The 14,531-nt window shown below is 41.7% G+C and overlaps 1 protein-coding gene across 2 annotated transcripts in view; it reads right to left on the bottom strand.

The window, feature by feature from the left end:
* The window catches only part of LOC115392568 (leucine-rich repeat-containing protein 4C-like), a 65,684-nt gene that overhangs the window by 34,927 nt on the left and 16,226 nt on the right, over positions 1 to 14,531 (bottom strand). The window lies entirely within an intron of this gene.

Genomic DNA, 14,531 nt, shown 5'->3' with positions numbered 1-14,531 from the left:
TGTCCAGGGTGAACCCTGCCGTTCATTGATAGCTGTGATAAGCTCCAGTGCCCTGCGACCCTGAATTGGAAAAAGTGGCACAGAAGACGGATGGATTGATGGCGAAGGCGCCGCACGCAGCCGCGATTACTTAAGACGAGCCCACGCTCCACAAGGACAGAGAAATCTATTTGTTTTCTCTCCGAGAACAAGGTTCGTTCCGGCCAGGAAATTTCATATTTCATGAGGAACTGCAGTGCAGTATTCTTCATTACAGAAGCTTCCACGTTAGCCCTGCCCACTTCAGATCTCTCATCAATCACACAAAGGTGTCAGACGCCAGTCCCGGTGCTCCCTCCCTGAAGTTTAAACTGTATAAACAATGAAAAAAAAACAGCAAATGAATTCATATGTCTTTGTTTGTAGTACCATGATTTCCATTTATAGATGTCCTCCATAAGATTTTAGGTTCTGCCGTTAATTTCTTTTACAAAGTCATACGTTACGGCCACCAGGTAGTTCAGGATGTGCTGCAGCCTTAATCCTGAATTACAAACACTCGGAGGCAGAAGTTACAGTGCGAATAAATAACCACACTTTAGCACCTTTGTTGAGCTTTACCTTACATCTCTGCTTTATATCTTCTCTTAACTGCGCGCAGTAATTTATCACATCGCATATTCAGCGTCAGCCGGTTCAATAAAGTTGAAGTTAGACTATATCTTTAAGGTTCTATCAAAGATCTACTCGGCCATATGTCTTCTCTCTTTCTCGCTCCTGTTTTTTTTTTTTTTTTTTTTTTATCTTTCGTGAACTCACTGAGATAAAGGCGCTCTCTGAGAGAGTAGTAGCCCAACAAATCAAGACTAATGTCACTGTCTTCTGCTCCAGATCTCAGCATATTTTGACCTGATGGTCACACTACATCACCCACTGGAAATGACCCCAAATGCATGTCAGGCTGAATCAATTGGCTACACGGCCACTCGTTCAATTAAGATCTTCTGGTGGGGTTGAGCGCTGTGGTTTGCAGTGCGGTGAGCACAGACTCCCAGAGGAGCCGTAAGTGCTGAAATCAGCTCAGCTGGGCCCGCGATTTGTCATTATCTAATGGTAAATCCATCCATGTCAGGTAGAGGGCTCTCACCCAATCACGAAGTGACAGCGGGGAACAAGAAAAAGTGGATAGATAGATAGATAGATAGATAGATAGATAGATAGATAGATAGATAGATAGATAGATAGATAGATCAGTGTGTCTGTTTCAGTGCGATTCGCCTTTAAATGCAACAAGATCATATCAAGAAGCTTAAAAGTATCCATAAAGTACACAGAATCCAAGCCATATTTTCAAATGGACTAAAAAAAGAAAGAATAGGAACTGAGGAAGATGATGGCAATAAGATAAAACAAATTAGCAGACTTGAAAGTAGGCATTAAGCTTGAATACAATTATCTGGAACAAAGAAAGCTATTTTCTCATTTTCCCAATTACATCATCCTAATTTAATTAGAATATTTCTAAATCTGTATGTCAATATGATAATAATGAGTACAGTCTTTCAGCAATGTACACTAGCGTGAGTGGGAAATACGAAGAGCTGGCTGTTCTGTCTGGCTATATGTGTGTGCGTTAATATTCATGTTTAAATGCTCAATATTCACCTCAATATGAAATATAGGCAAGCACTGCATGGTGTTTCAACAGTAAAGCCACATTTTTTCTGAGTCATGTTGACATTTTAAGAAAAGAGCTTTTCACAATGGCATAAAACAAATGATTTAGCACTGAATCGGTTTAAAGGACAACAAGAAAATATGCTGTGGTTTGTTTGCAGTGCTTCATCACTGCACTGCATTGTTTGCAAAAAGATTTTCAATTTGCTGTTTAAAAGAAAAGCTTTCAGAGGCCTTGGTGCGTCCCGTAGTTTCGGCCGGACTGAAGGGAGGCCACTGAGAGAGTGCAGAGTGGAATTAGTGCAATCAGGGGAGATATGGAATTATTATGTCTGATTCAGTGTCTGACTGAATTAGCATTTTGAGTCCAGAGAGATTTCAAACAGGAGAGGAGGGATGGGATGTGTTCCGAGAGGAAGAAAAGCCGACAGATTGAGAGAAAAAAAACAGAGTTGCAAAGACAACAAAAAAGAGGATATGAGGAAGAAAGAACAGTCCTTTGGCTCCTGCTTTCACTCAGGCCAGTAGAGTCTCTTTGATTAAATATTTCTGACAAGGAAATGTTACTCATCAGCCTGTGGAAACTGATTCAAAGTCACCCTCGTATTTCATGTTTTTTTTTTTTTCTTTTCTTTTTTTAACCAGTCCAGATACCAGCTGTCAGTGGTCCATGATGTGGGAGGTAATTGGTTCGGCCACATCTGAAACGTTAGTCTCTCTGAAGACGCGGCGATCCGTTCTCATGTATGACACTGTAATTACAGACGAAGACGACCGCGTGAAGATGCTCGTACTCTGATAAGAAGGACATTGCTCATGACAAAAAGTGAGGACTATTCAAAAGGAGGCATATAGGGACACAATAACAGTGCTCAAAAGAGAAACTCAGGCAGAAAAAAGGCAGTCTGAAGAGAAGCCAGGAAGATGAAAGACACAGACGGCATGGTTAGCCCCAGAGAGCAAGAGGAGTAAATTACAAATATGGAATTTCTCCCTCGAAATGTCTGACGCTCGTATGAAAGGCAGGCAAAAAGCCTCTGAAGAAAAATGCACGAGAGCGAATGCCATGTCAAGAAAGAGACAGTAAGCAGGACGTAAAATCATATGCAATGCATGCAAGCAGTAACACCATTTCAGGCAATTCCTTGAAAACACTGAGCAAAAAAAAAAAAGGAAAAAAAGGTCAAAAGGGTTGGACAAGCAAACATGTTAAAACAACCTGCGGAATACAGAGCGACAGAAAGTAATCAGGGTTAGAGAAAAAGACAAGGAGCGAAGTACAAGATAGGGCTGTGGAGTGAAAACCTTGTGAGAGAAAAGGTGAATACAAATTAAGAGGAAAAAGGCAGCGTGATACGAGGAAATCTTTGGGTAATATGTGAGCAAAGGAAACTGAGAGACAAAAAAGAATGAATAAGAAACTTTGGAGAGTTCTATTTTTTATTTCGTTCCTTTATTTTCCTGGAGTGATGGGCTTTATGGTGAGTCACAGGGTGTGTCAATCACCAGGAAAGAGACAAGAGCAGAGGTTCATTCAAACCGCCGACAAAGGAAACTGCAAAAATGACAAATAAGAGGTTTGTTTTTTTTTTTCTTCTTCTTTTTTCAAATGTTCTGTATTTGGATTTATTGTTAGTGGAAAAAAAAGGCTGCAATGAGCGGACCGTTTCCTGTAAGAAGAGGATTCTTTGTACCGTCACTGTCAGGTATTTCATTCTAAGTGCGTCATGATGGTGAATAACTGCATTTAATATTATTCAAGTGGGCCTCATGCTATGTGTTTTACAATTATGCAGTCATGCTTTAAAAAAACACTACTGGTCAAAAGTTTGGATACACCTTCTCATTCAATGTTTTTTTTTTTCTAATTTCTATTGCAGATCCTCCCTGAAGGCATCAAAACTGTGATTGTTTCTCAATGAGCTTCATGCGGTCGTCACTGAAAACGGTTTTCACTTCCCATGTGTGACTTGTCAGGGTTCATCTGAGGGATTTCTTGCCTTTTTAATGGGGCTGCGACGATCTGTTATGTTGAGCAGAACAACTGTTAGACCTCATATTATGGCAAAAAAACAATTCAGCTAAGTAAAGAGGAACAAGAGTCCATCATTACTTTAACAACTGAAGGTCGGTCAGTCCCGAAAATTGCCAAAACTTTGAATGTGTTCCCAAGTGCATTTGCAAAATCCATCAAGCGTTACAACGAAACTGGCTCGCATGAGGACCGACGCAGGAAAGGAAGACCAAGAGTCACCTCTGCTGCTGAGGATAAGTTCATCTGAGTTAACGGCACCTCAGATTAGAGCCCAGATAAATGCCAAACAGACTTCATGATTCAGGTCTTTATGGTTAAATAGCTGCTACGAAACCACAGCTAAGGAAAAGCAACAAGCAGAAGAGATTTGTTTGGATCAACAAACACAAGGAATGGACATTAGACCAGTGGAAACCTGTGTTTTGGGCTGATGAGTCCAAACCTCAGATCAAATCTGTAATCACGGCAAAGGGTGGCTATTGTGAAGAATCTAAAATATCAGTCATGTGTTCATTCAGAATGACGATGCCTTCAGTGAGAATCTACAATGTAAATATGTGGGTGAATGCAGACATAGGCCTAGGCATACACCGATGAGCAATTAACACTGATTTACCTGAACTTCATGTTCTCGGACAAAACCCACAGATAACATGCAAACTCCATCTTCGCCTGTGACCCTGTAGAAGACGGATGAATGTTGAATTAACTCATGAACGCCTCAATGTTTTGTACTATCATGTGCACGTCTTTGCAAATAAAAACACACATCCTTTGAAGATTTTTGAGATCAACATTATTTTCAAAGAGGAAAAGTAATTGGATTTTGATGACCCCCAGTGACCTCTCCTACTCCTCTGCCCTCGGGGCACACATTACATCACGTTGCATTTTTTTCTTGAGCAAATATTTGAAAAGAGCATGGTGCAACGAGCCTGAAATTCTCCAGAAACAGCCTCAGGCTTAAGATTTTAGCGTGTGCTTCATGCTTCAGGTCGCACCACCCTTCAGATCAACAAGGTCCACACGCCACAGCATTCTTTACCACGTCCATATGATAATAGAAGCTAAAAATAACTCGGCTTTGCAGTCCCATAGATACCGTACTCCACCAAGGTAACCCACATTCTTATTTGTACACTGCTCTGGTGCCACTGCTTTTACCGAGGGGGAAGTGAAAGCATGTGCTGCTCCGAGATCTTTATTCAACACGAAGGTCATCTCATTATGTCAATAAACCGGACAGACGGCTGCATCAGCCTGAGTATGATTCAGGTGACCAGCATGTTTCACAGTCTACAGCTCAGTGGGATGTTCCCTCTGGAGCCGGGGCGGGGGGGGGGGGGTGGCTCCTCTTGGCTCCTCTTGGCTTTCATATGAATAAACTGTTATTTTTATGTTTAATTTGATTGCACAGCGAATATTCTTCTAAAAAGACCTCTATCCTGCAGATTGAGTTTATCAATGGACAGAATCAGTTCTTTGTTTCTTCATGATGCAAAGCGTCACCCTGATGGTTTGTAATGGCTGCAGATCCCTTTTCCACACAGTAAGTTGCGCATTCCTGCAATGGTCATACTGGATGGCTTGTTTACAATAGCTAGTTAAAATTACCAGTATCTCAGTATTCTGATCTAGAGACTTCAGTCTCTTCATTGTGACCGTCAAAACTTTCTCAATCACTGCTCAGCTTGGAGAAAGGAAAGATAATAAGCCAAGAAATCACTCAAACAAAAAAGACAATGAAATACAGACAATTATGAGGAAGAGAGGAAGAGCAAACAGTAGGAGCAGTAATCATGTAAACATTGGCAACATCAATTTTCATTTTTTTGCAGACTATATTCTTAATCTTTTACCACTTTTCAGTCGATTTGATTCAATGTTTTCTCATTGTTGTATGATTATTTACCCAATGTTTACTCAGAAAAAATTTAAAAATACCTGCATATGATGACAGAATTTGCAATAATATGCATCCTTATTCACATATTTCACTGTCTTTCACTGTTTGTGTCTTAATGAACGTGACTATTTTTTTCCTGCCACTAAATCCATTTATTCTCACAAATTAAATCATATCCTTAATTCCTTTCAGTTGTACCTGTAGGAAGCCATTTTCTTAGGATACTCCTTGTAATTACTGCAAGGGTTTCTCACACAGCTCCGTCTATAGATCTATATATAAACGCATTCATTCATCAAAACAAAAAGGCTTCATGTTGGGTTTCAGCTGTGAACCTTGGAAGAGAGAGTGACTACAGGAGTCGAGCTCCTCTGTTCCCTGTTGGGCTCAACGCTGGGGAGGCTAAGCGGATTTAAAGAACGATATCAGCGCTAAGCAGAGCACTCATTACAGGTATCAGGAGTCGAACCTGATAATGGAGTTAAGAGAGAAACTGACATGCTATCAAAGACAAGAGGGCCAGATTATAATGCTGAACATTATCATGTGTAAAAAAAAAAAAAAAAAAGTACGTGAATGTCTATACATTCAAATATGTGCAAAGCTGTATTTTCCTTATGTGAATCGCCAAAGCTGAACACGAGCTGCAGAATTACTGTGCTTATCTCAACTATCAATGACAGTATTTTAGAGCGTGTGTACCATGTAATAACCAGGTATTTCAGTTGGACGAGGTAAAACGTGTGGAAATGGGAGCATTAAATCTGAAGAGTCCTATCATCCAGGGGAGGAAATGCGGTGGTAATTATCTGTTTCACCAAGGAGCAGAGGTCCAGACTCCCAGCTCCCCCCATGACTCCTGCCTACGCTCTTATCCTGTCTTTAGGAAACCCCAGGGAGGGCCATGAGATAGCAGGGAGCACTTGTCAACTAGCCAGGAGTCTCTCTTTTGATGAAGCCATCAGTCTTACAGTACTTTCCAGAACAATCTTGCGCCGGGCTGCCCTTCAGCTTCATTGCCTGGCAGCACTAGCAGCTATGCTTTGCCAGTCATGCTTGCACAGAGAGCAAATGCTTCATTGTGGGAGAGATAAGTCACTGTAAGTCATCCCGTGTAAGCAAAACTGTGCCCATGCACCTTGGAAGAGGCCAATAATACAACAGTGGAGCAGTAATGGAAGGGTGCAGATCGTGTACTCCACTGTGTGCGGGATCATGAAGAAGGAAATATTCAAGTGAGAAACATGAAGCCTTTTTTTGATTCAGTAATGCAAGTACTTTTTTTTTTTCTGGCTTGATCAGCACCTGAGAATGTGATGCAGAAATGCACTGCCCTGAAATAGGCATCTGTGGCCTATTGTTTATACAGCATTGGCAGACTGAGACATGCACATTGTGTCTACATGGCATGAATTAAAACACCGTGCTGAGCTGCAGACTATCAGAGAGTCGAAAGCTCTCAAATCCCCAAACATTGTTATTGCCATTACATTACATGCAGACACACACACATACACACATAATATGAAGCACTTACTACATATGTACCGCTTTGCATGTGAAGAGCTGTTAATTTGTTGTCTATGCTGAATGATCGTTTGCATGCATGCAGTACTACGTCCACGACTTAGTGTCAGACACTACACTCGATGATACGAACACGTCAGCAGACTTTATAAGTCAGGATTTTACGACACAGACAGCTTGAGCGTGCAGTGGTCATCTGCATTGGATGGATGGAGTGAACACTTTGCAGTGTGTGAGAACGGACGGAGCTAAAGAGGGGAGGCCGAGAGATAACTACACGGAAAGCGAGCGCAGCTCTTGGGGAAGCTCTCTTTCTCTCTCAGAGGAGAGGGAGGCCGTCTGAAGAGGTTATTTATTTTTCATCTGGAGATGGAAACTGAAGAGCAGTGGGGAGAGTCCCGGTGGAATTACAGACTGGAGATGTACCCTCCCGGGGCTACTGTCTCTCTCTTCTCCCTCTTTCTCCCACTCCTACTCACTTTCTATATCCCACCTTTCTGATCTTCACCAGAGATCTGCCACTGTTTCTCTGGGAGAGGAGGAAAGGGAAGAAGAAAAAGAGGAGCTGCTCATTCTCAATGCCATCTTTGCCTGCCTCACAGTCAAACTCTATTCATCCCACACTCGTGTGGTCTGCAGAGCTCCGCTCAGCTTTCCTCAGCAACAAATGCACCGAGCAATCTGAGCTGAGCTGTTTTTCAGGCTCCTCCCAGACCTGCCTGTCTACGTGGGAAGCATAGCTTCTTATCCCAGCCCTCCTCATTAACAATATTCCCATTACACTCCAGAGTCATTAAAAGAGCCACTTGTCCTCCCCCCCATCCCCTCTGGCATTTTCCTTTCATCATTCCCTTCCTCTGTTCGGATGAACTCAAGGTGTGAATGTCTTGGCTGACACCTTTACTCCACCAGGACCCGAGTGAATTATTGGGAGGCAGAGAAGTGAGGCTACATAAGCTTTGAAAAGCCGCCCCTCCACGGCCCGTTCCAAGCATCCTGGCGTTGTCATGGGAGCCAATGAAAGGCTGCCTTCCCGTTCCCCATTTCTCTTAATGAACAAAGGTGTCAAATGCATTCTTAGATTCGGGTCATTTGGGAGGTTCTCATAGCTGCAAAAAGTCAAGATACTAAAAATAAGAGTGCGCCACAAAGTATGCAAGGGAGCTCGTACTTCCATACCGATCTGAGGTAATCCCTTCCCCACTCTCCCATCCAGAGGGGGGGGGGGGGGGGGGGGGGGGGGGGGGGGTTCAGGCCTTGCAGTACATAATTAAGATGACATTGTTTCTACAGTAAAGTGCTCCTCGGCAGCAGAGCGTTCTTGTAAGTATTCTCACCTGGCGAGAGTGTGAGACCTCAGAAGTTTATCATCTCCAAAGCGCTTTTCTCTTCTCGGTATCACAGCGCAACATAAACGCTTCCTGCTTTTCAGAAGGCCGATTAAAAAAAAAAAAAAAAAAAAAAAAAACTGGATGAGAAACGATGAACCGTCACATGCTTTCACGTTTCCACGGGCAGAGAGCGGGGGAGAAAAGGGGGCGATTGGACCGTGTGGGATGGTGGTGGTGGTGGTGGTGGTGGGGGGGGGGGGGGGGGGGGGGGGCTAATAGAAGACCTGCTGCAACAGTGGAGCGGAGCTTGTGCAGAGACACACTCTTCATTCTTCCTCAAATAGAAACAAGCCCAGTCTCTGTTAATCTCCCTCACAACAGTAACGAGAAAATGGACTCTGCTTTCACTGCCTCTCCAAGCCACCAGCTAACAATGGATGTGAAAGAAATCAAATTTCCACCCCCCCATGCGATAACCTCCTTATTTTCTTCTATCCCTCCCTTCTCCCCTCTATCTCTTCCCGCTCTCCATCCCCCACCTAGTTAACTTCATTGGTTGGAGAGGAAGAATGCTGAGGAGGCAAGACCAAGGAGAAAAAAGCATCAATTAGATTCTAAAGTGCACTTTATTTTTTTTTTGTCGCCATATGCCAAATTAACTTAAGCTATAAATATCAAAAAAAGCACAATGGAAAAGCAATGAACTTTAATTATCCAAGTACAACCTCAGCATGGGTCATTGCTCACTGCACTTCAATTCACTGCCCCCCCCTCACACCGGCGTGGAGGCCACTGTTTTCCTCTTCTCACAGATGTAAATTTCCCAAAATGACTCTGGAACCTAATGATCAAACCTGCAGGTAGAGGTCTGGTACACCACAAGCTCCCTTTCATGGGTTTATATTACAACATTTTTCTTTTTTCCTATGGACTGCATCTCCATTGTGTCCATTTTTATAAGAAGAACACATGATGGAATGCTGTTGAGAAGAAATTCAAATAAGACAAGTTAGTCTTTATTGTGCCTGAACAGACTATATAATGAAATTAACAGTGCTGTCATCTGAGAGACACACCAAGAGGAAAACTAAGCATGATTAATAAGACTGGGTTTACTATCCGTCAGTGCTAAATAGATTTTGATGACGTGTGTGTGAAAGAAACCGTGAGAGGAAGTAGAACGTGTGAGACAGCAGCTGTAGTTTCCTTTCTGGAAGCGATGCCAGGTCAGATGGCAGAGCTGCACATGAGTAAAATGTCACTATCGTTTTCCAGCGTTTAATCTTTTCTTTTTTGTATTTTAAGTGTGTTGTAAAATCTAACCTGGTGGAAACTATTTGAGTGTGACCAGGGTCCGTCTTTCTAAATCCACTCAGCTTCACTTCCAGACTGTCAATAAAGCTCCGAATGGGGGCTTTGTGGTTAAAACACGCTTGTGCAACTTCCATCTCACAATGAAAACTTAAGGTTATTAATAGTGTCGTTACCACAGTGGTTAGTAAATACTGTGTACACATTGTCAAGCTGCATGTAGAAACTACTTTTTAAATTATTAATCCAGACACCATATGATTTAATCATTTGGCTTTGTCTCTATAGTGCACTTGAGGATATCAAGGACATCAAGCAAAACAGGAGGGAGAGAACTGAAGGAGTGAGATGAGAGCATAAAACAGGGTCTAAGTGTTCCAGTCCAAAACATGAGCAAATATTGTTGCACACATGGTGTTTTTGCAAGCAATTATTCAAAGAATCTCATTTTTAAAGCAGAGTCTGTGCTCTCTGTCTGTCCTGCATGTCGCCATGGAACTGGATGTTTGGATTCACTTCAAGCAGGATTTTTGGACTTTTTTTTTTCTCTCTCTCTCTCTCTGATTTAATGTGAATGTGAAGTGCTGTGAAATGTTGCAATTGAGGTCACATAAAGCAAAATGAATTAAACTGGGGTTAGAGTTAAACCCTGAACTCCGATATTATTCACTTAGTGCTGACAGTTGGGTTTAATATGAGCAACTGGACATATGTACATAAATTTCAACTAAAAGTGTATTTTTGCAGCGATATCAGGTTGAAGCAAGTAAGTGATGGTTATATAATTTGTAAGGTAACATCAGGGGGTTCTAAAAAAACAAACAAAACTGAGATCTGAAGGACATCACCCAAAGGTTACAATGTCAAAGTTATATAGGTCAACACACACACACACACACACACAGACACACGCACAAACACACACTTTCCCAAATGAGAAATCTACTATAATATATTCGCTATATCATAATAATATAACCTTTCATACCCATTTCGTGTGGCGACCACCTTTTCATCACACATGACAAATCTTACTGCCCCAAATTCAAAAACCAATATCGGTCGTGTGTGAGGGTAAAACAGGACACACACCTGAGGACACCTCGAGCCAACAGGATGTTGGAGTGACACAGATTATGTCTTTTTTTTAACCTCAACAACAGGAGACATTTTCCACAAACTACAAACTTGTACATGTTTGTGGTAATGGGAGTGATTGTACCAACATTTTCATTCATTTTTGCAATCGTCAATTCATATGAAAGATTCAAAAACATTGAGTCATTGATGAAATCCGGGTTTCTTTTTTTTTTTTATGTTTTTTAAAAATGAAAGTAACAATGGCTGTTAGTTTTACTAAATACCAAGAAATCCTTCTTCTTCTTTTTATCCTAATGATTTATGTGTTCAGGTAATATGAATGACTGAAGGCTCCAGATCTGATATTGATGCGGGAGGCTGGCTGATACAGGAAACGGATCTGAGAGTCTGGCATTGTTGATGCTACTTGATATATTTTGTGTTTATGATGTTTGATCTCTTACAAAGCCTCCAATATCCTCTCACATGAAATCTCAAATAAGTCAGCACATTAGTCACTCACTTGTCAGACTCGCTCACTGCCACATTAATTTAGGATAAAGCGTAAGCCATTTCTCAGCTTTGCAAGTCGGCATGCACGATGGAGCTCAATTTTCTTCTTTTTTCCCATACATTCTCAACTGAATATCAGTTTTGTGTTGGGGTCCAATCAACCCAGAAGTCAAATACATGGTAGCTTCAGTATCTCTACTTGTTGGTTTATAAAGGTTAAAGTTAAACCTTTATATAAATTTCTGTAAAATATGTCTTAACTAAAAAAGAAATACACCAACAGTTCTGCCAAAGGATACTTTGAAATTACTTTAAAGACATACCATTATCTCAATTATGCATTTAAATCCCTTGCAAAGTGCTGTAACACGTGTGGTTGGGTATTTATGAGCGGCCGCCTCATGCTTTCCATGTCCCTCTTCAAGTATTACGGCCATATTTTCAGTTTTGCTCCTGCAGCTGCCTGTAGCAGTGGTTTAAAAGTAATGTTCTGGCAGTAGTTTGCAAATTCAGCAAAATAAAATTTACCTAAGGGACCATGGAGGAGGCCCTGATTTCCTCTGTGCCCACACAGTATAATTTCTGGCTACACCACTGCTGCATCAAACGTGAGCCAAAAGCGTGAGTCATATCTGAGGTTGTGAGAACATGTAGACAAGTCAGAACAACCAAAAAAAGGAAGATTATCTTGTTCCGTTGGCTATTACTTTGATACCGTTTTAACTTTCATGTCCTGTTATGATTGTTTTCACTAGCCCTGTTTTTTTTTTTTTTTGTGAAAAAGCAAAATGAGGAAACATGAATACATGATGATATAAAGACATAAGCAACATAAGCAGATGCTTTTACCTTCCTAAGAAATATTTCAACTTTATACTGATATCTACAAGGACAAAGTTCAATGTTTGTGTAATGTTTTTACCAATAAGATTCATAAGCAGTGCTAAACCGGCACCTGAGCTGAAGTCTGAAGGAAAATACAAGCTATTAATCATTACATACAGAGAGATACTGGGAGAAATAAACACTCTCAGATAATTTAATTTAAATATGCAATTATTCAGGGAAAAAAACCCCCACCAAATTCGTTTATTTTCCTAAAAAAGTGAAATACTTTGAAACGGAGTGATTGCTTCAAACTAGACTGTGACTAAATCATACAAAACCTACTGTGTGTGAGTACGCAGCATTGCTGTACAGCACACACAAATATTTTCTGGGTTATAGCATAAGTACAGAACTATGACCTCAACTCATAAAAGAGTCAATTTATTATGCAAAAAAAAAACATATAAAAATCAGCCATTCAAAGTCACTTAGATTAGCTTAGACAGCATCTACTGCTGAAGCCTGCATCACAGTCACCAAGGAAACAATCTCACTGAGCAGGAAATGAATCAACCCTCCCCTTACGCATTCTCACACACACACACACACACACACACACGCACACACACACGCACGCACACACGCACACACACACGCACGCACACACCACCTCTGATTTGCTTGTTGAAATAGGGCTGTTATACAATTGAATTATGGTGAATCATTGTGTGTTAGCGTCGTCTCCTGGTGGTTTACATAACTGAGATTTAATAATAAAACAAGTGCGTGAATGCTCTCCCACAATACAACTGGTGCTCCCTGTCCAAGAAACGGTACCTGGGTTTGTAAGAATGAGTCAGGCAAGGAGGCAGAGAGAGAGAGAGAGAGAGAGAGAGAGAGAGAGAGAGAGGGTAGAGGGATGAAATGAAGCGGAGAAGTACATCTCCCCTGCCACACTCCTGCCGTTCACCCCGCAGAGACACCAGTGTCTCGGCCACAGCGGTTTTACAGATGCAGCAATGTCTTGAGGGCTTGTGCACTTAATTTGGCATCAAAAAGCATAGATCAAAACAAGGGAGCGCGCAGTTTTGTATCAGATTTGCTCACAAGACGGGACGAACTTCCAACACGTGTCCCATTACAGCTGATGCCGGAGCGCCGCTGAGTGCTACAAGCAGCGTGCGGCGCTCAACGGCGCGGCGACACCGAGGCGTCGTCTGGGAGCGTGACTGCAGCCGCTAATGAATTCGTACAAACTACATGTGTGGAGACGCCAGACAAACACGAGCAGACACATACAAACACGTCTCGTCTTACAGAAATGACAATTATTTGCAACTTCAGAGGGGAACGTAACAGCGACTGGATTCCAACAGATCATATCCTATAGCGGCTTCATTTGGGCTGTGATTTCAAGTTGGTTATATTTCTCAGTAGTGTGAAGAGGATATTATGATAACCTGGTGATTTCAAAGATCATAAATGTATTGATCACAATAATGTCAGTGTTATCTTCCTGTTTCTGATATCTGTAATGTCCACCTGGAAACAACACGAAACGATGTTTAGGATCAATACAAGAGAGGTTTATAGGAGCTGTGTGGGAAGAAGACGTCACATTTTTCAAAAAAAAGAATGTACAATTTGTTCTAAATTGTTCTTCTCACATCAACCCAAACAACCCTTTACAACTGCTGCCTGTAATTTAGGGATGTTAACAACCCTCCACCTCCTAAGATTTACCAAATTCAACAGTTGAAAAGACCTTACACGATGCAGTCGTTTCAGATTGTTGGAGATTTCTTTCAGATAATCCACTCACTCTTTCTGCTAAAACACTTTTTTTTATTGGATTTCTATTTCTACAAAAAAAAAAAAAAAAAAAAAAATACATGTACTGTTCAATATAATGAGTTGAAAAATGCCAAGTGTCTGTTTTTATGTAGAACTTCTGACCAATTTGGCAGCCCCGAACCTTCATTCCTGACAAATTACTGGCGGACAAATTACAGAGCTTCAGCTGGCGACGAACAAAAGCCCAACTGAGGGACACGCTCAGCTGGCAGACATTTAACTTGAGCTGGAGACCCCCGGAGTGCGGGCGAGCGAGTGTGTGCGTGCGCGCGGGTGTGTGTGTTTGCGGCGAAGAGAGAGCGAGACACAGAGAGAGACAGACTCCATGTTAGCAGTCACATCACATCACAGTTTGCAACCACATTGATTAAGAGAGTTACCATGCAGTGTAATTTGGACACGGAGCAGACTAAACGATTACTGGCAACGACCGGCTTCATGTGTGGACATCAGATGACTTTGAGGGCTGTTGCATGTGGAAATAAGTCAA

The sequence above is a fragment of the Salarias fasciatus genome, chromosome 7 (assembly GCF_902148845.1).
Source record: "Salarias fasciatus chromosome 7, fSalaFa1.1, whole genome shotgun sequence".
Classification (NCBI taxonomy): Eukaryota; Metazoa; Chordata; class Actinopteri; order Blenniiformes; family Blenniidae; genus Salarias; species Salarias fasciatus.
This window is presented reverse-complemented; position numbering and strand designations above follow the sequence as displayed.